A 7791-nucleotide genomic window follows, 5' to 3' on the forward strand; every position below is an offset into this window, starting at 1 on the left:
CGAACTTCTTTCCCAAATACGATGAGACATACCTAATGCCATTCGCAATTAATATTTTTAAATATTCACAGCAAATATTCAGAACCTTTAGCTTTGACTGAGCTATCGTGTGTAACACCAGCGAGGGTGCTATATAAATAGCTCGTAGAAACGACAGCATTAGGGACAAGAGAGTCTGGTTCTCTAACGTCCGTATGAGGGCTACATGAAACAGTGAAACCTCTTTTTTAAGACCCTCCTATTTTAGGACTCCTCCACCTAAAGACCTCATTTTGTCAGACTCGCTCTTTATACTGGCATTAACTTTACTTCTGTTAAGACTCCCTCCTTTTGAAGACCTCATTTTCTAGATATTGTGAGGTCTTCCCAGACAGGCACCACTATATTGAGATCGTCGCGCCGCCTTGGAGGGCTGCGTCAGTTGTTGACCTTAGCGCGGACACTGTGTATTGGGCACGTTCACCTCGTCCAATTAGTCCTCCACACACTCTCGCTCGCCGCCCTAGCTTTTCAGCCGAGCAGAAGCGAAAATATTTGAGTGCAAAGTACAGTGTCAACAGTTTCCTCTAAGTTGCAAAGGCCTTATTGTGCTGGGTGGGAGCTTTGGACATTGAAGGACTGCTCATTACGAAGGGCGAGAAGGGGCAGAGCGATGGCGGTGAAAGAGGTAGCGAGTGCTTGATACGCACCGCTCTACTTGACTCACGCTCCTATAGCCACCGCCAGTGACAACTACACGTACTTGACTCAGATGCCTGCCTGTCTGGGTATACACACGATCCCGACCTGTGTGATAATATGTAGCTTTTTCTTGCTCTGTGTGTGCGGTGAATTGGCGCCCAGCTTCCCCGTTCTCAGGCATACAGGACCATAACTATTACGGTAGCAAGGAGTCTATCATAGTCACCCTTTCCTTCAAAGTGTCTAGTTTTTATGTGTGGTTTTGTTTTGTTGTGTGTTTCTTTGGGGGTGGGGAGGGGGGTTGTCCTATAAGCTTAAGGAGTAATCACGCAGAAGAACATGGACCACTGAGACTAGTCGCCGAAATGTTGTAATAAAGAATCAGGGGCGCATGAGTTCATTTTAGGGGGGGGGGGGGGGGGGGTTCAAAAGTATATTGTGAAGATATGGGTGTGAAGGCGCGAAGCGCCGAGCCGACGGCGCGAAGCGCCTAGCTTGCTAGGGGGGGTCCGGGGGCATGCCCCCCCAGGAAAATTTTGAAAAAAAGGATGCAAAATGGTGCAATCTGGTGCATTCTGAGGATGATCATTACCAGATACAGGCAGCAGATTTTGTCACTGATTAATACCCCAAACAACAACAACCCCCCCCCCCCCCCCTCCAAACAAAAAACAAGTCGCGTAAGGCGAAAATACAATATTTAGTCAAGTAGCTGTCGAACTCACAGAATGAAACGCAATGCCATTTTACTCGTAGCATCGTCAGGCCACCGCTCATGGCAAAGGCAGTGAAATTGACAAGAAGAGCGGGGTAGTAGTTGCGCTAAGAAGGATGGCACGCTTTTCTGTACCTCTCTTTGTTTTAACTTTCTGAGCGTGTTTTTAATCCAAACATATCATATCTATATGTTTTTGTAATCAGGAACCGACAAGGAATAAGATGAAAGTGTTTTTAAATTGATTTGGACAATTTAATTTTGATAATAATTTTTATATATTTAATTTTCAGAGCTTGTTTTTAATCCGAATATAACATATTTATATGTTTTTGGAATCAGCAAATGATGGAGAATAAGATAAACGTAAATTTGGATCGTTTTATAAATTTTTATTTTTTTTTACAATTTTCAGATTTTTAATGACCAAAGTCATTAATTAATTTTTAAGCCACCAAGCTGAAATGCAATACCGAAGTCCGAGCTTCGTCGAAGATTACTTGACCAAAATTTCAACCAATTTGGTTGAAAAATGAGGGCGTGACAGTGCCGCCTCAACTTTCACGAAAAGCCGGATATGACGTCATCAAAGACATTTATCAAAAAAATGAAAAAATCGTTCGGGGATTTCATACCCAGGAACTCTCATGTCAAATTTCATAAAGATCGGTCCAGTAGTTTAGTCTGAATCGCTCTACACACACACACACACACACACACACACACACAGACACACGCACATACACCACGACCCTCGTTTCGATTCCCCCTCGATGTTAAAATATTTAGTCAAAACTTGACTAAATATAAAAACAAAAAAAATTGGGGGCTGGGGGGGGGGGGGGGTGGTGTTCCGGAAACCTTGAATCCGAGTCTGGAGATACGCGCGCGATATAAGACTTCATATAATAAAAATAACAACAAGTTCGTGCCCTGTTGGAAATGAGTATATCGAGCAGGAGACCGTAATTAAGAGACGAGTCGGTCGACAAAAAAGTAACAATAACAAACAAACGACAGTTCTCGCCCTATACGCGAAGAGTACTTTTAAGCACAGATAAGAACATTTTGAGAGACTATGCATTGAGTCTGACATCTCGTCACGATAAAAAGTACAGCCCACTGCCTTTGGAACTTCTTCTTCTTCTTCGTTCATGGGCTTAGACTCCCACGTTCACTCATGTTTTTAGCACGAGTGGATTTTTACGTGTATGGCCGTTCAGTTTTACCCCGCCATTCAGGGAGCATACGCCGATTTCGGGGGACTTTGGAACGAAAGAGCGTGTGTGTGTTCCTAACCGAAACAGAATCTTGTCAGCGTGTAGAGAAAGAGGCTGGATGTTGTGGGACAGAGAGTTCCATTACAGGGGAGGCAGTTTGCCCATGGACCCTTGACAAAGCCTAATCCGTCTGGCGAAGCTGCAGGCATGCAACCAGAGACCTCCGGACAAGACACAGGACCGAAGTCAGGGCGATGAAAAGGCTTTAGCTGTGTAAAATATGAGTCGTTTAGGGAAGAAAGTATAAGCCGGGGAAGCTCAAATCGTCTTTCGCATTACCATACCCGGTGTGTGTTCTCACAGCCGCCCCACCTTGACACCATTGAACAAACAATTCTCTCAGTCACAATTCTGTCGTACCTAGCGGGTATTTAAGAAATTAATTCATGCAAAAATTCCACACTCTGCACAAAAAGCAATCAGGCTAATCATGTTTGATACATGTATAATATTCTGTTCAACTGGAAGGATGGCCGTATTCCATGAAAAAGCCTGGCTGGCTTTGACATGGTACGCCGAATCCTTCACAAAGGAAGGGCTGTTTCGTACCTTTACATACCAGGCAGTTTGAAAGGTGAATAGTACCATTAACCGTTGACTCAAGGTTAGAAATAGGCACCTGGAGATGCCAAAAATGTACAGCAATTCACCGATTCGAAGCTCAGTGTTTCATCGTGATTTTAATGATTTAAACGGCAAAATTCGGACTTGACTGCTTTACAAAGACTTTGGTCAAATGTTGGCGAGTTCGTGCGGCTGTGCGTCTCACCAAAGGGGGCACCCTGTGGACGCATCGTCAAGTCATTTCCTGCCGTCGCCACTTCATTCAGTCGAGGCGGAGTTCATAACTCATCAGCACAAAAAATGTCACCATTCAGAGGGAGGAGGGTCTCTACACGGGCCCACGACGCCGTCGTTTGAAAGAAACGGGTACAATGGAACCCCCTTTGAAGACCCTCCGATTTAAGACCCCCCCCCCCCCTTTTTTTTTTTTGGTCAACATTTTTTTTAAGACCTTGCTTCCTCAGATTTTCTGTTCATAAACTCTGGACTGGATATGTACCTCCATTTTAATGAACAACTCCTTTTTTGGACCCCTTGTTTTAGACTTTTCTTAAAGGGAGGTTCCAGTTCTTAAAAGGGAAGTTCCACTGTAGAAGGGACGCATGAAGACGGGTAAGGGTATCGCCCGATTAGTGGACTAAACGCGAGGACATTTGCCTTGGTGCGTTACTGAGCTGTGTCACCCTCAAAACTCGCGGAAAGCCTCGGGAAAGGGAACTGCCCTTCAGTATTTCCATGGCATGGGCCTACTGCAAGTGTAAAGGAAACGTCTAAATGTGAAGGAGATTAGTTATAATATCAATGGGCTACTATCTTCATGAGAACAATCCCCCCCCCCCCCCCCCCCCAATGGTGACCCTCATCGGTCTCGAGTAGCAATATCAGCTGAACAGACGATACAAGATAATAACCAACCAACCAACGACTGTATATGTATACTGTTAACTGCTTCTTTTGTTGACTTCGTAGGTCACTGAAATTAGTGCCAAACTAGTACCCGCAACAGTCAGAATTTAAATCACGTACAAAACATCATCGTCTCGGCAACGGTTCTATGTGGATTCTTCTTCTTCTTCTTCTGCGTTCGTGGGCTGAAATTCCCACGTACACTCGTGCCGGTTTTTTGCACGAGTGGAATTGTACGTGTATGACCGTTTTAACCCCGCCGTTTAGGCAGCCATATGCCGTTTTCGGAGGAAGCATGCTGGGTATTTTCGTGTTTCTATAACCCACCGAACTCTGACATGGATTACAGGATCTTTTTCGTGCGCACTTGGTCTTGTGCTTGCGTGTACACACGGGGGTGTTCGGACACCGAGGAGAGTCTGCACACAAAGTTGACTCTGAGAAATAAATCTCTCGCCGAACGTACGTGGGGACGAACTCACGCTGACAGCGGCCAACTGGATACAAATCCAGCGCGCTACCGACTGAGCTACATCCCCGCCCTATATGTGGATTAAGATCACCGCATAATCTGTTCCACTCAAAGAAGTGGTAAGGTTGCAACGCGGAAACGGAAACAGTATATCAACAGAACACTAACATTACTTCCAACATTACGTGCAATGCTACATGCGCATACACAGGTGCACACAATTTTCATGCACTTATTTTTAACAAAAAGTTGCAAAGTCTGTAGTGGATAAGGGCAAACCAGACACCGTTGTTAGAAAAATAAACGTCGCTGTAGTTCAATTGCTGCATAACTTCACGCATTACTAGCAATTGCTATTTCTTATGTTCTGTTCCAAACGATGCCTTTTGTGTTCTGTTCCTTCGTAAACAGGTGTGGTTATATAGTATGTACCCGGACATTTCTTATATTATGCAAAATACACTGTGTAAAGGCGGGTGATATATTTTTATTTTGTATATCTACTGGCAACAAAAACTGCCGTTTAAAGGTTACACCTGTGTGCGCAGCTGCATTCAAACACAATGTTAGCATCTCAGCTAATGGCAGGTAGCACCTCAAGTTCTGTTGATTTATAGAACCCCAACGCAAACCTCCTGGCTGGTGGCAGTTAACAAGTCATTTGAAATATCAGAGACATGACGGGCGGGGTGGTAAGACGTCGGCCTCTTAATCGGAAGGTCGAGGGTTCGAATCCCGGCTGCGGCCGCCTGGTGGGTTAAGTGTGGGGATTGTTTCGATCTCCCAGGACAACTTATGTGCAGACCTGCTAGTGACTCATCCCCCTTCGTGTGTACACGCAGGCACAAGACCAAGTGCGCACGGAAAAGATCCTGTAATCCATGTCAGAGTTCGGTGGGTTATAGAAACACGAAAATACCCAGCATGCTTCCTCCGAAAGCGGCGTATGGCTGCCTAAATGGCGGGGTAAAAACGGTCATACACGTAAAATTCCACTCGTGCGTGTGCAAAAACACGAGTGTACGTGGGAGTCTAAGCCCTTGAACGAAGAAGAAGAAGAAGATCAGAGACATACATTAAATCTATGTCTCTGGAAATATGTAGAGATACATACTATAAAGGTCTCTGAATAAGGTGTTTTCGCAAGTGACATGCAACCAGCGTACAATGATTAAGAAATGTCGATCTATATGCAGACCTGTGCACATCTACGGTTTCTCCGTAATTTCTCCGATTTGTTTATGCAGAATACGGTGCTACGGATTTTTAATTAAAATTCCGAAATTCCGACGTTTTACGCCAAAAAAAACAAAAACACTGTTTTTCTGTTTTAAGATGTTTTGACCAATTAGTTGGCTGTTGCGCTGAAAAGACGTTTTCCGATTTACCGGAAGCGCGCGTGTTCTCAGCATTGAGTCTTTGTTCTTTGACTTAGTTCGTCCAGCATCTGCATGGCAACTTGTGATTGAAGTGAAACATGGAAAAGAAAACAAGTCGCGTAAGGCGAAAATACAATATTTAGTCAAGTAGCTGTCGAACTCACAGAATGAAACGCAATGCCATTTTACTCGTAGCATCGTCAGGCCACCGCTCATGGCAAAGGCAGTGAAATTGACAAGAAGAGCGGGGTAGTAGTTGCGCTAAGAAGGATAGCACGCTTTTCTGTACCTCTCTTTGTTTTAACTTTCTGAGCGTGTTTTTAATCCAAACATATCATATCTATATGTTTTTGGAATCAGGAACCGACAAGGAATAAGATGAAAGTGTTTTTAAATTGATTTGGACAATTTAATTTTGATAATAATTTTTATATATTTAATTTTCAGAGCTTGTTTTTAATCCGAATATAACATATTTATATGTTTTTGGAATCAGCAAATGATGGAGAATAAGATAAACGTAAATTTGGATCGTTTTATAAATTTTTATTTTTTTTTACAATTTTCAGATTTTTAATGACCAAAGTCATTAATTAATTATTAAGCCACCAAGCTGAAATGCAATACCGAACCCCGGGCTTCGTCGAAGATTACTTGACCAAAATTTCAACCAATTTGGTTGAAAAATGAGGGCGTGACAGTGCCGCCTCAACTTTCACGAAAAGCCGGATATGACGTCATCAAAGACATTTATCAAAAAAATGAAAAAATCGTTCGGGGATTTCATACCCAGGAACTCTCATGTCAAATTTCATAAAGATCGGTCCAGTAGTTTAGTCTGAATCGCTCTACACACACACACACACACACACACACACACACACGCACGCACGCACACACATACGCACATACACCACGACCCTCGTTTCGATTCCCCCTCGATGTTAAAATATTTAGTCAAAACTTGACTAAATATAAAAAGAGTGCGAGATTCAAATAGGGAAGAGGAGACACCAGCTCTGTCACCAAAGAAGAAGAAAACGGTACAACAGTGCTGGAAGTCCAGTTATTCTCAAGACAACCTAGAGATCGTAAAATCCAGCAAAGGAGACATTTGACCTTTGAACTGTCGTTACAGCTTACCACTGAAACATTTTAAAAACTACTAAAATTTGGTTTGTTTACTACTGATGAGCGCTTTGAGTGTGCACAGGTCTGTATATGAGAACGTATTCTTCATAAACCTATCTGTCAATTCGTTTGATATCCGCCTTGATTAAAGGTACAGTGAAACACAAAACACCGCAGCAACAGCTCATGCTGAGAAAACGTCAGACACATTGACACGCTGTGAGGACATCTTGACACTGTATTAGGTCATGAGCTAACTCGATCTTGGTCAACTTGGTAATCCGTTGTTTTGTTCTGTTGTTGGTTTGTTTGTTGTTGTTTTTGTTTTGGGGGGTTTCATTTTAACAATTAGTGCGCGCGCAACGACAAACAAATACTGTTACAGGAAAGAAAAGAAAGAAAGAAAGAAAGAAAGAAAATGCGAGAAACGGGAGGGAGGTTAACTATGCAATGCTAACTTGGTTTGTGTGTCCCCAGAACTAGTCTCTATTTGGGACATGACGTGGTCAGGGGCAAAATCCTCGTACTTGCATATATATGTATATAAAAATATATATGGCTGACCATCGCGACTTTTCATTGGCTGTCTTCTCACCATACATTCCCAAGCACACATTGAGGGGGAAGAACAGCACAGTTTGGACAGAGAGAAAAAAGGTCGTG

The sequence above is a fragment of the Littorina saxatilis genome, linkage group LG2 (assembly GCF_037325665.1).
Source record: "Littorina saxatilis isolate snail1 linkage group LG2, US_GU_Lsax_2.0, whole genome shotgun sequence".
In the NCBI taxonomy this organism is placed as follows: Eukaryota; Metazoa; Mollusca; class Gastropoda; order Littorinimorpha; family Littorinidae; genus Littorina; species Littorina saxatilis.